The 20,496-nt window shown below is 43.7% G+C and overlaps 1 long non-coding RNA gene across 1 annotated transcript in view; it reads left to right on the top strand.

Annotated features, from left to right (window-relative positions):
• The first annotated feature begins 1,519 nt into the window (after positions 1 to 1,519).
• The window catches only part of LOC149152833 (uncharacterized), a 185,984-nt gene continuing 167,007 nt past the window's right edge, over positions 1,520 to 20,496 (top strand). Inside the window, exon 1 of the long non-coding RNA XR_016262322.1 lies at positions 1,520 to 1,594. This is a non-coding gene — a long non-coding RNA (uncharacterized LOC149152833). The remainder of the gene's footprint in view (positions 1,595 to 20,496) is intronic.

Raw genomic sequence — 20,496 nt, 5'->3', positions numbered from 1 at the left:
TGGGGATCTTTGGGGGCTTGATTTGTTCGTTGTAATTTTCAGAATTTGAGAAAATCCTATTGGCCATTGTAGTTCCTAAGTTTGGAAGGAGATTCTAGCTTCTAAAGCTTTTATTTTGTGAAAGTTTCTCCTTCATCTTTTGGGCAGCCTTCTAAAAGGATTTCTCCTTATCGTAACATTTAATAAAAGCTCCAAATTTTCTTTTGGGAGCTTAGGATTTTACCCATGGCATCCCTCCTCCTCATTTAGAGAGAGGACTTTTGTGGGTGGATTGACTTGCATCTCATTTCCCTAGTTTTCTTTCTTAGTTCATTTACATGTTCTTTTGTGGTTTACTAATCTAACTCACATAACATTTTCATCCAATTTCAGTTTTAACTTGCTTTGTCTTACATTTCATGTAAATATTTGATTTAATGCAAGTACACTAAATTTACGCGGCAAGTTTAACTCATTTGCTTAACATTTTGCTTCTTTGGAATGCATTGCCTCACTATAAGCTCACTTGTTGCTTTGCTCATATATTTTAAATCATTTTGCTCACTTTACAAGAAAACATTGTACTCTTGGCTTCATTTCATTTCAATTGCTACATATTTCATTTGTCAATTTATGCTTAAGTTTATTGTTTATTGACACATCCTTTGCTAAGCATTTATTTGGAGCAAATTTGCAATCTTATTCACTTATGAAGCTTATGTTTACATGTCATCTACTTTATAAATTTGTATAATCTTGTGAGTAATATCTTAAGTCATTGATGCAATCTTATTGTGAGCAATTTATCCATTTACTTTGAGGCATTTTCCTTTTGCAAGCACTAAGTAACATTCAAGCATCTAGGCATTCTAGTTTTAGACCTTGCATCCCTAAAATTTACCTCCAAGCATAAGCTCGGTTGAATAGAAATAATAGGGCCAAGATTTTCTTTGAAATTTCTTCCAATTGCTACAAAGTAAGGTAAAGTGTGTGACCCTACAATTATGAAGGTGACATTGTCCCCTTGTAGGAATGAAGACACACATGGCTTGTAAGGATTAGGGGAAGGGTATCGTTAACGAAGACAAGAGCTTCCTCAAGGACTTCTTCTTTTCAGTCACCCCAATCTTTACCCTTTCGTAAGAAGTTGAAAGGAGAACTTTTCACCTAGAAAAGGCATTTAGTCTAAAACTTACCAAGATAATTGCATCTCACCTTAACCAAGTGCACATATTTCTAACTCATTTACTCTTTTAGAGCATTTTCACTTGCAAACTTATCTCATGTACTTGTTATGGTGAATATCCATTGAAGTTATCATTTTTATTGTTGAAGTATCTCTTTGAGCAAGTATAATATCTTTCTTTTGCAAGTAAAGCTTTGGTTCATTTTAAGTCTCATTTTGCAAGTCATAGTCGTTTAAATTGCTACTTTACATGCTTATGATCATGAATGATAGTCTCTTTGCTTAAAGCATTTATTTGAAATGCAATTTATATCTTGCAAAATTGATATCTATTTATCTAACATTGATTTGTTTTGCAGGACTACTTGGTGTCTCATTTTGAGTATTTATTTTTGAGCAAGTCTTTACTATTATTGAAGCAATCATAAGGTACTGGTTTTACATGTTTATCTTTTGAAATTATGTGTTGATGATCATTGAAAATATCCTTCTTTGATTATTGAACCCATATCTTGTATTGCTCATCATATTCATTAAGCTTGCTCATAGTTTTGAAGTACTCTCTTTGACTTAGGATCTCCTAGGAACTTACATTATTTCATCTAGTTTTTCATTAGAGACCACCCCCCTTAGCTTACCTAGGAGAGAACTTTAACAAAGAGAGTTGGGAATAGGTGATAGCCCCATCTCTTAGGTTTGCCACCAAGCCACACCTTGTGGGGTGAAGGACTTTTCTCACACTAACTTAAAGGTTTGTGTGCTAGGCGGCATCAACACTCCCAATCAATCAACAAGAAATAATCATAAACCAGAAAGAATGAGAAAATGGCTCTCTCCCCTTTCATAAGAATTTGCCGAGTCTTCTCCAATATTCTAAAAATTTCCCTTTATTATTTTATTAATAATCCACTTAGTGCATTTTCCTCCTATTTTCCAGGTGACTTTTGTCCCCTTTTATTTACCCCTTATGTAAAAACACTTTTTCACCTTTTATTTAATAAGTGACTTTTTATTACTAATTAAAGTCACTTTTATCAACAAAAAATGCTTAAACTGCCACCATGATCGCCCTGGCCTCTCGAAGCCCCTTTTCATCATTTTGTTTTTTAGATCTTTTCGCCCCGATTCCAACGAGCTATTACACTAAAGTGTTTATCCAAGTATCAACCCAAAACAACACCTTAAACATAATTAATTAAAATATGCCCGTTAATCATTCCGTTTTAGGGAAATCGTTAGAATGCAATGGAACCAAGATCAAACTATGCAAAATTGATCCCGATGATGAAAAATGGCAAGCGATCTTAGTCGACCCCCATAAAAATCCTCAAAACCCTCCATGCCCATCAATAATGTAATCCTGCTCCTGTGACTTGGCTGACATAAGCTCTGGAAATCCCTCCTAATCTCACCATAAGGTAATCCAAAAATTGGGGACATTACAGTCTCCCCTCCCCAAAATTGCTTGTCCTCAAGCAATGTCATCACATGTTGTCGCTCCACAAGCTAATCCAAACTAATACCAGGGTCCCAAATGTGCCACTGCGCCACTCTAGACCACTGTACTACCCCATCACGAATGGATCTCATACTGGGGTCCTAAACCATCCTAATCATTGTGAAGCATTCCTCGCTCCACTCACTCCCTAACAAGGCATAAACACCAGAGGTCCACTTCACACTGTGAATAAGTAGAGCATCTCGAAAATGCAAAATCCCGGTCATTTCCTTAAGGAGTTTCTCTATCGGAAAACCACTCTCATGTACCTCAAGAGTGAACTCTTGAAGGTACAATCCAACTCCTGCTGAGAAGGGTCCTCCTCCACATGAACTAACCATGACCTCCTCCTGTTGATCACAACCTCCTCCTGTTGATCACATCCTCCTCTCACTGATCACAACCTCCTCCTGTTGATCACATTGTCATACTAGTGAGGTGCTCAAGAATATCAACAAATCACTGAGAAGTGAAACGCTCTCCGTGAAACTGAGGTCCAATGGAAGATTTGAGTGATCTTCCCCTGTAAAAACCAACTCATCCATAATGGTAGCTAAACTGCCAAATCCAGTAATGCCAGGGTCCCATGCTAATCTCAAAAAGAGATTGCCATGTTGTCGTTGCACCACTCTGTCATAAATAACTACCCATTGTGCTCATACTGAATCCTCCTTACCTAGAACCACATGCCAAAATATTTGTAAGGTCCGAACCCACAACCATGAAGCACATCCTGCCAAGGCATCTCAGCGAGGTTAGAGTCTATCGGTCTATAGCTAGACTCGATCATGAACAACAAGGAAAATTTGCATCGCCACCTGGTGAAGGCCTCCACAACCCTCCACGTGTAAAACCTGAAATCAACTAGATCAATCACTATCATATCTTTGCTCATCGAGTAGTGGAGTGATCTAACAACCAACTGGGTCCCTAGATCCATTAGCCATATTGGAAGTTCACAACTCCCAATCTCTGCTGACTGCTACATAGTTTTGATAACTGTTGGAGGCCATCTGTGCCTCTCCTCTAATCCCTATATGCAATCAACAAATGGACACCATGCTAAACCTCCCCGCTCCTGCCAGATCACACAACGAACTATGTTATCCCATCTCTTGATGATGCACCCAAATACTGCCTGGAGCTTACATGCCCTCTTGTAAAAGAGGTGTAATGTTCCTAAACAAGAAATTAAGTGATAATCCAATTAAACAAATAGTGCAATAGTGGAAAATTAAAAACATTTAGCAAACACCCATGAGACACTGTAATTCTGGAACTGCTGAGCCATATATTATGAAATATGAGAGCATAAGTACAATATATAAATGGAGTAGTGTACTTGGGCTTGTCTCAAGGACAAGCTGGACCAAACCCAGGTGGTAGAATAGCTGGAAAGATGGCTGCTCAACTGCTTCTCTACTATGCATTGCGCTATCCCAGTGAAATGCTGATCTGTTGACTTCGGCTTGCTAGAAAGTGCCCAAAAATTGCGCAGAAAACTCTGCCCTTTCAGCCTTAGATTCCTTGGACAAAACCCAGAAAGACCCAGAAGGGAATTTCTCTGATTTTGACTTTGGATTTTCGGCCTCTTGGGAGTTGCTCTCCGGCTACTGTTGCCAAATTCGATTTGCAGGAAAAATCCTGCAAATCCACTTGGAAACACCCCTCAAATGCTGCTTTCCCCTGTACTATCTGATCCCTTACTTCCCGGATGGTCCTTGGCCCTGATGGCTGCTCAATCAAGCCCCACAAATTTGCTGTTGGAGGCCACTGCGCAGTCTCTCTGCCCAGAAATGTATACTGCTGCGTGTACTGGCTGGCTGGCTGCAAAACATTGATAAAATACCCTCAATCCTCCATCTTCTTTGCTCCCGAAAACTCCCAGCAAGTTAGTGGCCCCTTGGCTGGCTGAATCAACCTCTGCGCTGCCCAAAAAACACGCAGTCCCTTCCTCTGCGTGGCTGGTTGAGCTTTGAATCACTGCTGCAAACTCTGTGGAACAGCTTCCCTAGGGCGAACACGGATAGTTCCCCAAACTAGAGGTTGAATCTTCCCTGCGGAAGACTCGTGGCTAAACAACTGGTAGACTCGCTAAGCAGCAGAGCATACAAGAGCCAGTTTGTTTGTCAAATATTCAAAATGCCGAAAAATGAGAGCTCCATCCTCTTTTATCACCTTGGCCCCCCTTAGCTTCTTGTGGGCCCCTCCTTCCACTAGCTCGAATTCCCTCCAATGTCCTCCTTGGCCAAATTCGAATTATGCATGTGGTGGCCCCCACATTCCATTAACTGCCAAAAATAATTCGAACTGCATATAGTTCCTAAGTTTCTCCGTGTGGGGTCCTCCTCCTTGTTGAAATTTCCAAGTCTATTTGTTAGAAATTTAATTTGTATGCTTCTGGTTTATTTCTTCTACTTGTTAAATTCGAACAAGTTATTTAAAACATATAAATAATGAAATAAACACAATACAGTCTCAACATCTACAGATCATCAGCTGAAAGAAAACAAACACACAAGTGACACCGTTGTTTTTGGACAAATGTCCTCGGGAAAACTCAATGCGGGAAAATTGGTGCAACTATTTTGAGGGTTTATTATTATGCAGTATTTCCTTGAGTACAATTGGGTGCCAAACTGGCTCACCCGACAGAGAAAAATAACTGGCAACAATACCTCTCTATTTGGAAACAGGTATTCAGAAAACCTGTCCCACGAAACCCTCTCGAATGACTCTGAAGCTCTGCGCTTGCCCAGCTGCTCTTTGCGTTAGCCCCAAACCCCTCTGCGTCAGTTGTCTGAGGCACTGCGCAGCGTCTGGGACCCTCTGCGTCACTTCAGCTGCTCTCTGCGTGGATGACGCAATCCTTCTGGGCTTTGCGCTGTCTCTGCTGGGCTCTGCGTGGATGACGCAGTCCCTCTGGGCTTTGCGCTGTCTTTGTTGGGCTTTGCGTGGCCTGCTCTGGCTGCTGCTTCTTGCTCTCTGCCTCTGCGCTGGTCTCTCAGTACTGTCTCTGCCTCTCTGTCCAGTACTCATTGCCCCTTGCTGCTGATCACTGATTCGACTTTGCTTAGCAACCTCGCTCTAGCAAATCGAATCACTGATCACTTTGGTGTGTTCTCCAATTGACCCTCAAGCCTCCTCCTATACTTTTCCTGTTGGTCCTTCAACGACCGAGATTAAAACTCTAATCAACGACTAAGCTTAGATTTGGCTTGATCCATGACTTTTGGAACCTTCTAACCTAGTTTTATATTAATGCCCATTAATATTTTATTTTTCCCGAAGTTTAGAATTAGGAACTCCATTAAAAATATTAATTATTTTAATATCTCCCAAACCGGGTACAATCTGTCCAAACCATTTCCGGGTCTTGGAGATCTCATGTGCTTTAGCCTCTCCACCAATTTTCATGGCTAGAGCACATCCGATGCTACCCCAAATCAATGCTTCCTCTTAGCGAGGACTGTGCTCTAGTAATACTCCACACTGAGCATCACCCTGATTATCTGGCACCGGTACCTGTGTTGATGCTAGGCCTCCCCGCCCAACATCCTCTGCACTGCTGCCCATGGCCCTGCCACTGCCACTGCTGCATCCGTACAACAACTCCCTCTGCATCCGTGCTACTGTTGGTCCATCCTCCCAACACTGCATCTGCACTGCATCCCCCTCTCATCATGCTGCATCGTGCTACTGCATACTGCTACTGCACTGCAACTCAGTTACTGAGAAGTAAGTAACTGATCCACCCAACTTCTGACATCCCTGTCAGGCTAGAAACACTCCCGATGCTGAAGCTCCCTCTACCGCTAACAAGTGCTCCCTCTACTGACCTCTGCGCTACTGCAACAACTCCCTGCATCTCGCACCGTTGCACACCTCTTTGTGCCATCCTGCACTGGTGCAACACTCCTGTGCCTCTCCTCTTGGACTATAGCACTCCTTGCCGCTTCATCCACATTCGTCTCTACCGATATTCGCCAGTCCTGCTACTCTCTCTTTGGGGCTCCTGTAGCAAAGGTATAATCCAAGAGGTTGGGTACTTCAAGGATCCTGCCCCTCATCGTCTGTAGTCTTTCTGACTACAGCGTGATGTCTCCCCTCCTCTTCTCTAGAGGTACATGAGCACTCATGGCACAATCGTCATTCTCCTCGACTTCCTTCTTCGCCTTCGCTGGTGCTACCTTAGAGTCAGACGCCTCTCCCTTGTTCTTCTTCCTCGGACATTGGTTTGCATAATGACCCAGTTCCCCACAGTGGAAGCACTTGACCTTGGAGAGGTCCTTCTTCTTCCTCTTCTCCTGCTTTCCCACAGATGCCAGAGCTGCATCCTCTTCCTCTTCCTTCTTGATCCAGACTCCTTTGCTGCTACTTCCCGCCTTGCTCAACTGCTTGATCTCCTCTTGACGAAGAGCCGCCCACAATTCTTCCCAATCTGGAAGATTCGCCTTGCCCAGTATGCTCTGGACAAATGTCTCCCACTCCTCGGAGACTGCGTTAAGTGCGGTCCTTACCATCATCTCTTCATCCGGCATGGCCCCTATGGAAGTCAGTTGGTCTCGGATCTCCTTCAATTGACAAAGGAAGAGATCTATCTGCTCCCCCTTCTGCATCTGGTATGATCGTAGCTGATTCTCAAGTAACATCTTCCTTTGCACGAAAGTATGCTGGTACAACGTCTTCAAGGTGTCCCACATCTCCTTTGTTGTCTCCTTCTCAGCAGTTGGACCACATGATCCTTAACCCCATCAAGGATGATGCATTTTGCCTTGGCCATTGCCTCCTCGTACTTCTCATTAGCTACCGGGTCAACTGGGATAGCCATTGTTCTCAAGGCGAAGCCCTTGATGCGATGTCTATCTAGAATGGACAGGATCCTGGCCTTCCAGACCAGAAAGTTGGACGCCTCGTCCAGCTTGTCCTGATCCCTCAGCGCATTCACGACCATCTTGCTGCTCTTCTGTCGACTCCTCTGAGTCTCTCTACTTCCCTCTGGAAGTTCTCCTTTCGACTCCTATTGAGTCTCTCTACTTCCCACCTGGAAGTTCTTTGCTGGACTCCCTCTGAGTCCCGATTTCCCTTTGGAAATCCTCCTGCCAAACGTCAAGTTTCACCTCTCCGATCTTCTGCGCACCTGCAACACTGATCTAGATTTCTTGGCTAGAAATCCGCCTCAGTAGCAACTCCCTCTACTTTGGCTTTGCTCTGTTAGGTACTGTTCTGACCACAGTGCTCCACTAGCTTCGCTCCTGCAAACAGCCCACAACTTCCTATGCCCCAACAATTGAAGGACTGAGCCTCTAGGCTCTGCGCAATCTCTGCACTGACAAGACAGCGCCCTCAGCCAACTGCGTCAACCCTCCTGGTCTTTGCATGGCTCTACGTGAGCTTCTCTCTGCCCTCCTCAACCTTTGCGCTGGCCTCTCTCTGGCCCGGACTGATGACGCAATCCCTCTGCGCCAACCCTTCTACTGTCGCTTCTTCAAGGATCAACTTCTGTTACTCGGGACAACTGATTTTGCTGCAAAGGCTCTGCTTAGTTGATGCCTTCAGCTCTCCTGTGATTTGCAACCACGCTATGATACCATGTTGAAATTTCTAAGTCTATCTATTAGAAATTTAATCTGTATTCTTCTGGTTTATTTCTTCTACTTGTTAAATTTGAAGAAATTATTTAAAACATATAAATAACGAAATAAACACAATACAGTCTCAACATCTACAGATCATCAGCTGAAAGAAAACAAACACACAAGTGACACTGTTTTTTTGGGACAAATGTCCCCGGAAAAACCTAATGGGGGAAAATCGGTGCAACTATTCTGAGGGTTTATTATTATGCAGTGTTTCATTGAGTACAACTAGGTGCCAAACTGGCTCACTTGATAGAGAAAAATAACTGGCAGCAATACCTCTCTATTCGGAAACAGGTATTCAGAAAACCTGTCCCATGAAACCCTCTCCAGCGACTTTGAAGCTCTGCGCTGGCCCTTCTGGCCTCTGCGTGAGCCCCAAACCCCTTTGCATCAGCCCTCTAAGGAACTGCGTAGCCTCTGGGATCCTCTGTGTCACTGCAACTGCTCTATGCGTGGATGACGCAATCCCTCTGGGCTCTGTGCTGTCTCTGCTAGGCTCTTCGTGGCATGTTCTGGTCGTTGCTTCTCGCTGTCTGCCTTTGCGCTGGTCTCCCAGTACTGTCTCTGCCTCTTTGTCCAGTACTCATTGCACTTCGCTGCTGATCACTGATTCGACTTTGCTTAGCAACCCCGCTCTAGCAAATCGAATGACTGATCACTTTGGTGTGTTCTCCAATTGACTCTCAAGCCTCCTCTTATACTTTTCCTGTTGGTCCTTCAACGATCGAGATTAAAACTCTAATCAACGGCTAAGATTAGATTTGGCTTGATCCATGACTTTTGGAACCTTCTAATTTAGGTTTATATTAATGCCCATTAATATTTTATTTTTCCTAAGTTTAGACTTAGGAACTCCATTAAAAATATTAATTATTTTAATATCTCCCAAACCAGGTACAACCTGTCCAAACCATTTCTGGGTCTTGGAGATCTCGTGTGCTTTAGCCTCTCCACCTATTTTCATGGCTAGAGCACATCCGATGCTACCCCAAATCAACAATTGCTGCTAAAATTGTGTTGCTGCATCCCGTGACTAATTCATTTGAGAAGGGACATGACAATGCTCCCCTCCCAAATGTTGCTTGCCCTCAAGCAACCTCAAAGGCGAGTGCTCTAGTATGTGCTCACCCTCCCAGGTGGCATCCTCATTCGGTAAGTTCTTCCAGCGTACCAAGAACTCCCTGATGGTTCTACTCCTCAGTTTTCTCTCCCTGCTCTCCAATATGGCCTCTGGTTCCAACACCAAATGGCCCTCATCATCCAATGGGGGTAGATCAGCTGCTACGGTCACCTGTTGTCCCAACACCTTCTTCAGGCATGAGACATGAAACATGTTGTGGATCCTGCTCCCCGGAGGCAGTGCTAGCTCATAGGCCACCTCCCCAACCCGCCTGGTCACCTGGTAGGGCCCATAGAAGCGTGGCTGTAGCTTCTCGGCCCCCTTCTATTTCAACGTGGATTGTCTGTAAGGCTGCAACCGGAGGTACACTAGGTCCCCCTCCTCAAAGTGCCTCTCTATCTTGTGCCGATCTGCATACAGTTTTTGCTGATTCTGGGTTGTCGCTAGATTATCCTTGAGAGCTTTGAGGATATCTTGGCTCTCTTGGACCTAGTCTTTGGCCTTTAGGGCACGGCTGTTGCCAATCCCAGATGGCCCTGATCTTCTCCTCATGAACCTTCACCTCGTCCGCTCCAATGATATGTCCGAGATAAAGCATCTTTGTTATCCCAAACTCGCATTTGGAGAGCTTGGCATAGAACTGCTGCTCCTCCAGAATGCACAGTACCTCCTCCAAGTTCTGGAGATGTTCCTCCCATGTCTGGCTATAGATCAGAATGTCGTCAAAAAACACTAGCACGAACCTCCTCAACTGCCCCCTAAAGATGTGGTTCATGCAAGACTGAAATGTGGCGGGAGCGTTGGTCAGCCTAAATGGCATGACTAGAAACTCGAAGTGCCCATAGTGGCACCAGAATGCTGTCTTCGGGATGTCTTGATCCCCAACTTTGATCTGGTGGTACCCCGAACATAGATCGATCTTAGAGAAGTACTTGGCTCCTCTAAGCTCATCCATCAACTCATCAATGCGGGGAATGGGGTACCGGTTCTTGAGGGTCTTCCTGTTAAGGGCTCTGTAGTCTATGCACATCCTGACAGTCCCATCCTTCTTCTTCACTAGCACTACAGAAGAAGCAAAAGGACTGGAACTAGGAAATATGTGACCCAAAGCAAGCAACTCTTGAATAGCTTTCTCTATCTTGTCTTTATAGGCTTTTGGGTGCCTGTAAGGAGTAGTGATGACTGCTTGTATACCCGACTCTCGCTCAATGGTGTGCTCAAACCCTCTATCCGGTGGCTGCCCTAGTGGAATGTCCCTGAACACCCCTACGTACCTGTCCATAAGAGCTTGTATGTTTGCTGGTGGTGATTGTGCCTGACCCCCAGCCTCCGAAATCCTCAACTCGACTGCCCATGCAATGTCCCCATGTCGAAGATCTGCCTCCAGAGTCCATCCTATGGGCCAAAACTGTCTGAGGCGGATAACATTGCATGCCGTGCCTCTTAAAACACCAGTTTGTCGTTTGGCCCCATGAACTCCATATCAGGTTTTCTCCAATCAGTCGTAACTCTCCCAAGGGATTACAGCCACTGGACACCCATCACCACATTGGTGTCTGGCACATCGACCACAAAAAAATGGTTCATCATCAAGTAGTTTCCCATAGATACTGTCAAGGAGGGCACGTATCTGGTACACTAGATGGTATGGTCACCTGGCACTAGGACGGAGAATCCCTCAAACTCTGCCGTGGTGAGGCCCCTCCTCTGGACCAGCGGTGCATCTATGAAGTTGTCGGTAGCCCCACTGTCCACTAGTATCGACACTCTTTGTCCCTGCATCGTACCTCTGATACAGAGTGTCAAAAACTTAGGAATCTCCCATAGAGAAGCAAGGACTCCTCCTGATGAGGCAAGAGATGCCCCTCCCTATGGAGGTGGTGGTGGTGGTGGCCCTCTGTCCCCTGAACTCTCTCCATCTGTCCCACTGCAATCTTGCTCCACCTCGTCCTCCTAGTCACTGTCAGAAAAGACCTCAATGTAATGTGCTCTACTCGCTGTGCACCTATGGCTTGGTGCCCAGGCCTCTCTACATGTGAAGCACAGCTTCCTCCTTCGGAGGTTCTTCTGTGTCTCCTCATCTAGCTGCCCCTTCCCCTGTGTGGTCCTCGGTGGTGGGGGTCTAGACTCATGCCCTTTATGTGGGAAAGGGGTCCGTGTAGGAAATGGCGCTCTGGTCTTGGGGATGGCCCCCTGCAAATCTTTGGTGCACACCACCGCCTCCTGCAGCGTAGAGGGTCTACGTGACTTCACTAGTCCACGCAGAGGCTCAAGCAAACCCTCAATGAAGGTGTATACCCTCTTGGCCTTGGACAGATCCGGGACCATCACTGACACGCAGAAAATTAGAAAAATACTGCTCTGGGTTGCCTGTTTGGCGCAGTTGTGTCAGCTCCCTGAAGGATGCCTCCAGATCCCTCTGATCAAACCGCTCCACCACCCTCCTAGTGAAGTCCTTATATGAAGCTATTTGGGCATGCCCCAAATTGGTTAGGCCGTGAAACCACCAGTCATGGGTTTCCCTCTCCAAGTGCAGTGCTGCCATCTTAATGGCCTCCTGTTCTGTCATTCGGTTGAGTTGAAAGTATGTGTCCATCTTTTCAACCCAAGCCTTGGCTGTGCACTTGGCAGTGCCATCAAATGTAGGGAAGTACATCCTCCCTATGGTTCTCTGCAGCTCATAGTTTTGGGTCCCCTGTCCTCCATACCCCTTGTTCCTCTCACTCTGCTTGAGCTTGCAGTAATCTCTGAAGGAGAGGGCTTCTTTGAAATCTTCGTCCATCGCCTGCCACTCTCTGAAGTAATCCCCCATCTGGGGAGTGTCTTCCTCCCTTGTTGGTTCGATCTGTGCTATTGGCACGAAGGAGGGTAGTGTGGCCCTAGTGGGCACACTCACTGAAGGGCGCTGCGTTGCTGGTGAGGGATGATCGAAGGGCTGAGAAGCCCCGGAAGTCTCTCCACACAAAAACCCTCTAGGTGTGGCTCTGTCTTGGCTCTGTGATTTGATCTCCTCCAGCATGTCTTTCTGCCCCTTGGCCAAGTCACTCAGAGCCCTCAAGAGGCTATCGAAAGCCATCTCCTCCCTGCTCTTGGGCTCTGTCATTTCCTCCTCTCCGGCCACTGTTTTCCCTCTTTCCTCTGTGTCTGGTGTAATTTCCAACTCCCTTTCTCTGCTCCTGTACCTCTGCCTCCGGTAAGTGATGTTCTCTCGGTCTTCTCCTCTCATAGGAACCCAACCCCACAGCTAAGCTAAGAATTAGGCTTTGATACCACTGTAATGTTCCTAAACATGAAATTAAGTGATAATCCAATTAAACAAACAGTGCAACAGTGGAAAATTAAAAACATTTAGCAAACACCCATGAGACATTGTAATACTGAAACTGCTGAGCCATATATTATGAAATAGGAGAGCATTGGTACAATATATAGATGGAGTAGTGCACTTGGGCTTGTCTCAAGGACAAGATGGAGCAAACCCAGGTGGTAGAATAGTTGGAAAGATCGCTGCTCAGCTGTTGCTCTACTATGCTTTGCACTGTCCCAGTAAACCACTGATCTGCTGACTTCGGCCTGCTGGAAAGTGCCCAAAAACCACCCAGAAAATTCTACCCTTTCAGCCTTAGACTCCTTGGACAAAACCTAGAAAAACCCATAAGGGAATTTCTCTGATTTTGACTTTGGATTTTCGGCCTCTTGGGAGCTGCTCTCTGACTATTGCTGCCAAATTCAATTTGCAGGAAAAACTTGCAAATCCACTTGGAAACAACCCTCAAATGCTGCTTTCCCCTGTACTATATGAGCCCTTGCTTCCCGGATGGTCCTTGGCCCTGATGGCTGCACAATCAAACCCCATGAATTTGCTATTGGAGGCCACTGCGTAGTCTCTCTACCCAGAAATGTGTACTGCTGAGTGTATTGGCTGGCTGGCTAGCTGCAAAACACGGATAAAATACCCTCTGTCATCCATCTTTGCTCCCAAAAACTCCCAGCAAGTTAGTGGCCCCTTGGCTGGCTGAATCAACCTCTGCGTATTTTTGGCTGCCCAGAAAACACGCAGTCCCTTCCTCTGCGTGGCTGGTTGAGCTGTGAATCACTGCTAGAAACTCCTGCAATCTCTGTGGAACGGCCTCCACAGCCTCCCTAGGGCGGGCACAGATAGTCCCCCGAAGTAGAGGTTGAATCTTCCCTGTGGAAGACTCGTGGCTAAACAACCGGTAGACTCGCTAAGCAGCAGAGCGTACAAGAGTGAGTTTGTTTGTCAAATATTCAGAATGCCGGAAAATGAGAGCTCCATCCTCTTTTATCACCTTGGGCCCCCTTAGCCTCTTGTGGGCCCCTCCTTCCACTAGCTCGAATTCCCTCCAACGTCCTCCTTGGCCAAATTCGAATTATGCATGTGGTGGCCCCCACATTCCACTAACTGCCAAAAATAATTCGAACTGCCTATAGTTCCTAAATTTCTACTTGTGGGGTCCTCCTCCTAAACCAAAATTGCTACCAAAATTGTGTTGCTGCATCTCGTGATTAATTCATTTGAGAAGGGAAATGACAAGAGGTCTACCATCCGCTGTGCCTCATTCTCATGCAATGCCTCAAAATGTCCCGCCGAAGATGTGTTACGAAACTCCGTCATGATCATCTCCTTGAGTGTGTATTCAGGGGTTGAACATATGCTACCTCTGCAGTAGACCATGCCATCATTAAGCCTTCACTGTCCAACTCATGCCCTGACTATACGCCTCAACTGGAAAGCCTCTCTCTTGGCCATGATGCTCTGTGTCTCATCCAATTATCTCAGTTGAGCCTCCTACATCTTGCTGCTCATGGTGAGAGCATCAAGGGGTGACAACCAAGTACTCCGGGACAATAAATAACACTGGAGAGTGACTGGTGTGTGAATCCCAAAGGGTATCATTAAGAGTCCATATGGATATCCAAGGGTAATCCTGTGAATGCCCCTCTCTCCGTATCTAATCTGCTGATATCTCGATCGAAGACATGATGCTCCCGGATGCTCATCTGTCCCCTCAATTATCCTGGGTGAACCTGAGCGGCATAACTCCTCACATGCTAATGGGGATGTCATTGCTGTGCTGATCCTTGATGGCTCCTATGCCCAATACATCAATGGAGGGGCATTGTCTCCACACAATGCCTTCCTGGTGGCATACTAATGTCGTCCCATCCGAATGACTCCTGCTAGAGCATGTTGATCATCCTGCAATCCCTTACACGGATAACGTGCCAGGACATCTCCTTGAGTATGCTCATTTGCCAGTCAAACCAACTGGCCACTAGTGCTAACTGAGATTCCATGAAGGAATGTGTGCACTCGGTCACTAGGTCAACCATTTCACCATAGTCATCCCGCGCCTCTGGTGCAGATGGAAAGCTCCACCTGGATCCCAATGTCGACCTGGGCTTCCAACATCCACTCCACTCGTGTCAATTGAACCTTGATCCCAAATGGATGTATCCTCATTTGAAATATACCTGTCTCCACGACCTATGGATGCATAATTAGAACCCTCTGGGGCATACCTCTCTACAAGTGCCTGTTCATTTGTGTGCTCCTTGTGCTCAAATATCACTGGAGGTTCCTCTATCAAATCATGAGTGCCCCTAACATCCTGACTGTCTGCCATGGGGGATGAAGAATGTCCACAACTCAGACCCATACACGTTGCTCAACCTGTAACTCCGATTCTTGAAGGGCCATCTGAGTGCTCTTCAAGGACTCTTGGGTAGTCTCAAGCTCATGGGTAAGCCTGTCAACTTCCTCCTCTTTCCCTTCTAGTGCATCATGGTATATCTCAACAAGCATGAGTAGGTGATCTCTATCTGAAAGAAGGTGAAGGTAGTTAGATTTCATCTCTACCAATGCCTCTTGGAGTGTCTGAAAATCTGCTAGTGAAAGCTCTCCTCCCAAACTATTACGTATCACTGCATTTCTCCAACAATAATCTGCCACTAATGCCTGTATATCATCATAATGTCTCGTGGCCGCCACAATTTGGTCGGTGCTTACCTTCAATTGGTTTTCTAATTTATGGGCACGAGTAAGCGTATGAGCATCATCATCTTCATAAAATAAATCATCTGATGGGTTTTAGTTCACACCACTGACTACCTATGTGTTATCATCTTTGCACACCTCTTGGGAATCATCATCAACTATCGTAGCCTCATGATTTTCCTCAATAATCTCGTTAAATAATGATAGACATTTTGCATCATTATCTGATTCTCCCTCATTCCAAACCCTTGTACCAACCTGCTGGAGTGAGTCTTTGAATTTGGGCTAGCTTCATCTTCAATGGGTATGACTTCTCCCAATTTGTCCTGGGAGGTTTGATCATAGACCTTTCCTTAAATCATTGTTTCTCTTGCATTGACAACATTGACATTGGGGTTTTGTTCAACAACTGTGATCTTTTTATCTTCATCATCTTCCGATCTGCAATTTCTTCTTTTCTTCGCTGCCTTTGATGATACACATGCTTCAACCTCCTCTATTATCTTTGTGAAATTTCCATTATATTCTTCAAATTTTTGAAGGAATTCTGTAGACAATTTTGCTTGCTAGTTCAAAGTAATTTTCTCTAATCAAACCCTTCAGGTTAACAGGAAAACCAACTTTGATACCACTGTAATATCCTGTATTTGAATATGCTAGCAAAGCTTGCAAAAATATTAAATTTTTCCTTTTAGAAATTTTGATAAACACTTTGCGTGCAAGCTTTTCTTCGAACACTTTGTATGCAAAACAAATAAACACTTACAATAGAAATATTTTAAGGCACAATGAGACTTTTATTAATTTGATTAAGAGATTTACATGGAGAATATTAATCTGAGAACCTGTAATACAACTCTAGCAAATAACTCAATCAATGTGTGGCACTCCTATAGTTAGCAACTCGACCCTCCTATAATGATGAATTCGGCCAAAACAAATAAGGTCAGCTCCAATAAATGATCTCGACCCTAGCAAATAAGATCTCCGACAAATAATCTCTGCTCCAACAAATAAAAATCTTTGGTAAATAATCTCGGTCCTTGCAAATAAAGATTTCTAGCAAATAAACTGGGCTCCGACAAATAAACTCAACCCTAGTAGATAAATTCGGCCCCAACAAATAAACTGGGCTCCGACAAATAAACTCAACCCAACAAATAAACTCGGCCCCAATAGATAAATTCGACCCCAACAAATAAACTGGGCTCCGGTTAATAAACTCGACCCCAACAAATAAATTCAACCCTCCAATCAACTCGACCTCAGCCAATAACCTTCAACTTCGGCAAACGTCTTGAGCAACAGTCCATTCTCCAACTCCGACAATAATAACCAATTCGTTCCACTGAAGAAATGTCTCCCTAATAGCCTGCAATTGAAGCACAAATAGAAAACTTGTGTGATTTCTTGCAATACCAACGAGGGTGGCAATAATGCCCACCAAAATTGGTGAGTACTAGCTAGGGTGGCAATTTTGTTCATTGAAACTACTGTGAGAGTCTCGCCTGAAACCCTTGAGAGAAACTCGCATGAGCTCCCAATCAATCAACAAGAAATAATCATAAACCAGAATGAATGAGAAAATGACCTTCTCTCCCCTTTTATAAGATTTTGTCGGATTTTCTCCAATCTTGTAGAAATCTCCTTTTATTATTTTATTAATAATATAGTTAGTGCATTTTCCTCCTATTTTCCAAGTGACTTTTGCCCCCTTTTATTTACCCCTTAGATAAAAACACCTTTTTCACCTTTTATTAGCCTCAAGGAATAGCTCAGTTGGTCGAGTTCTCGTTGCTATGTACCTTGCCAATCGGGAGGTCACGGGGTCAAATCTCCTCGACATGTTTGGGGTTAGGCCTTGCTAGTTTGGCCGACGGGTAGATCCTTTCAGGTTGATCTGCTTGGATTTTTCCATGGATGTAGCAGCCATCCAGTGTCCATGAACCACATAAAAAAAGAGTGACTTTTTATTACTAATAAAGTCACTTTTATCTCCAGAAAATCCTTCCACTGCCACCATGATTACACCAGCCTCCCAAAGCCCCTTTTCATCATTCTGTCTTGTAGATCTTTTCGCCCCGATTCCAACGAGTTATTCCACTGTGACGTTTCTCCAAGTAATCAGCTTGATACAACACCTTAAGTGTAATTAATTAAAATGTGCCTATTAATAACTCCGTTTTATGGAAATCGTCAGAATACAACAAAACCAAGATCAAACTATGCAAAACTGATCTTGTTGATGAAAAATGGCAAGCGATCCCAGTTGGCCCCCATAAAACTCCTCAAAACCCTTCGGGCCTGTTGACCACTGGAGTGGCACCTAATGATTATATGAAGACTCCATGCCCAAGGATGATCCAAAGGACACTTGTACCATCAGATATCATGACTCAATAGAGTTTTTTAACTCTACTTCTATCTTCTCATCATTTTTTTGGTACTCAGATTCCACACCCTATGGGGAATTGTAATAAGTGATACTAGTAATGATGAGTTTTTGAGTCTGTAACAGGTTTAGGATGTTGGGACTCGACCAAAAAACGAGTACACCTTGGAGTGTTTTTTTTTATCTGGTTAATTATCCCTTTTTTTTTAGAGGTAGATAATTTTCTGGGTTTTTTCACTCACGTTTTTACCCAAAGGCGGTGCGACGGTTTGAAGGTTGAGCCCCTAACACATCTTAGTGTCTAGAGTCGATGTATATTACCATACTAGATTACACAAAAAATTTCGTGGAATTTGGTTAGGTCTAGGTAGTTATTTTTTGATTTTTTAGATTTTTCGCATTGTGGAAATTGCTAATAAAATTATACTTGTAATGTAATAAGTGATGTTTAGAGAAGCTGTATAGGGTATGAGTAATGAAATTTGCACCTCTCACCCTCAACTTTCTACTATGACACACTTTGATGGGTTAAAAATGTGTTTTGAACCCTCAAAACCCACTTTTCCTAAGTTTAGTGGGAAATCTGGCAATTAATTAAGCAAGAAATTAAATAAACGGAGAAAAATTAATATCCACACATGCTAAATGTTGTGGAAATGAAGTGGAAAATTATGGGGGAGTTAAAGTGAAGTCACAAGGTGATGTGGACTCCTCACCTAAAACGTGCTCGAATAAAATCGAATTTCTAGCTTTAAAGGAAGCTAATGCACATTCGAATTTGTGAAGTTAATGCACATTTGGGAGGATTTGAGAAAATATTTGGTGGAGATTTTTGTGGGAAATTGTCCCCACATGGGTTACCACCCATATACACTTGTCATTCTATCATAAAATTCGAATTTGGCACATAAGGGAAGAAGAAAATGATGTCCACTTACCAGAATTCGATTTTTACACTTGGCATTGGAGCTCCATTCAACAAATCTGAATTTCTCTTTGGGGTTGTCACCTCATGCCACTTGTTTAATCACTTCTACATTGGGATCGGCCCCAATGCCATTTGTCATTGTCATTCTTCAGTGGGATTTGCTCCCAACTCTCTATATAATAGAGCCACAGGCTCTCATATTGTATCATGTAATAAGCTTTTGGGCTTGAGGAAACGTTTCCTTTTTGTCCTTGCATACTTTCTTAATACAATCAAGACTTTGGGGCTATTTGGCTGGTGTTCTCTTGGCGTTATGAGGTGATGTCCTTTCATATTACTGCTATTGTGTTTAATTTCTTTTGCATGTTGAATTAATATTAGTTTATGCTTGCCATATTGCTTGGATTGATGTGTGCAAGCTATCTTGCACATATCATTGATTTAGAGTAGTCTTCTAGGGATAAGCTTGCCAATTCATTTGAGGAGGAATGTTTGGTTTATCTTATTCATTATATTGCTTTAATCTTGTGCAACTAATACGTGTTCAAGTGTGTAGGAAAAATCTTTTGTATTGTGTGCTGGAATCTATCTAGAAGTGGGAGAAATCTCAATTAGATCAACTCACTCCTAGAGTCACAACGATTCAAGACTCAACCATTTTTTCGCTTCATGTTTTCCATCCAACGAAGAGCAAAAGAGAGTTTTCTTAGTCTATAGCTACTTGGTCATCCATTTAAATTCAAAAATATTTCTTTGATTTTAGTTCTTTCAAAGTTATATCTCCTATTCAAGGGTCATTTCTAAGGCCAGGCAAGTATGGGGTTCACTCCCATTACTTGAGCTAGTACTTTGTAAATTAAATTCTAAGTTCAGTTTTGGTTTATTTTTCCTAATTTCACATTGACAATTAGTATATTTTTGTGTTTTGCAGCCCATAGGTTTGAGCATTGGGCAACAAGGAGCTTGAGGAGAAGCTTTGGAAAACTACTCACTCGTGTGTATGCAGGACCCCCTCACATTATCCAAAGACTGATTTCTAGGGAGGCCATAAGCACTTGGGAGAGAGTTGCAAACTCATTGAGGCCGTGGGCCTTTTGAGCCTTGTGAATCTCTTTTGGAGAGTTTTTTTCCATCTTCAAGTTTGTTGTTGCTATATTTTTTTGGGGAGAGAGTCTAGCTTTGTTAGAGTCCCATCTTTGTAAAGATCTCTCTCGTATTGTGGGTTGTCCTCTTAGAGGCATTTTTACCTGCTTCAAGTGCTAATAAAAGATAAAAAAATTTGTTGGAGGGAGCTTGGGATTTTTCCCATGACATCCCCCTTCCTCATTTAGAGGAGGGATTCTTGTGGGTGGCTTAATCTTGCTTTTAGTTTTTGTTAGCTTTCTAGCTTTTAATTTCATATTATGCATGCTTAAAATCAACACATTTCACTCCACATGCAAAATTTTACTAATTTTGTATTTAAATTCCCACATGCATACGCTTTCAAGTTTTGCAAACTATTTTTTTTTGAAGCATTAGTTTAATTTGGGGAATTAACACAATTTGCACTTCATTTAGGCATTTTAGTATAGGAAGGCCCCAAGCCTCACTAAAACTTACCTCCAACTTAAGTTGGTTGAATGGACTTTTAGGGACTCTCTACCTTTATTGACTCCTCTTTGTGAGATCCAAACATTTGAGCGAGGATGAGGTCTGAGGACTAGAGTTCAATTGTAACTTTGCCTTGACA

The sequence above is a fragment of the Pinus tabuliformis genome, chromosome 9 (assembly GCF_031772625.1).
Source record: "Pinus tabuliformis cultivar Carrire ecotype Pingquan chromosome 9, CPIR1, whole genome shotgun sequence".
Classification (NCBI taxonomy): domain Eukaryota; kingdom Viridiplantae; phylum Streptophyta; class Pinopsida; order Pinales; family Pinaceae; genus Pinus; species Pinus tabuliformis.
This window is presented reverse-complemented; position numbering and strand designations above follow the sequence as displayed.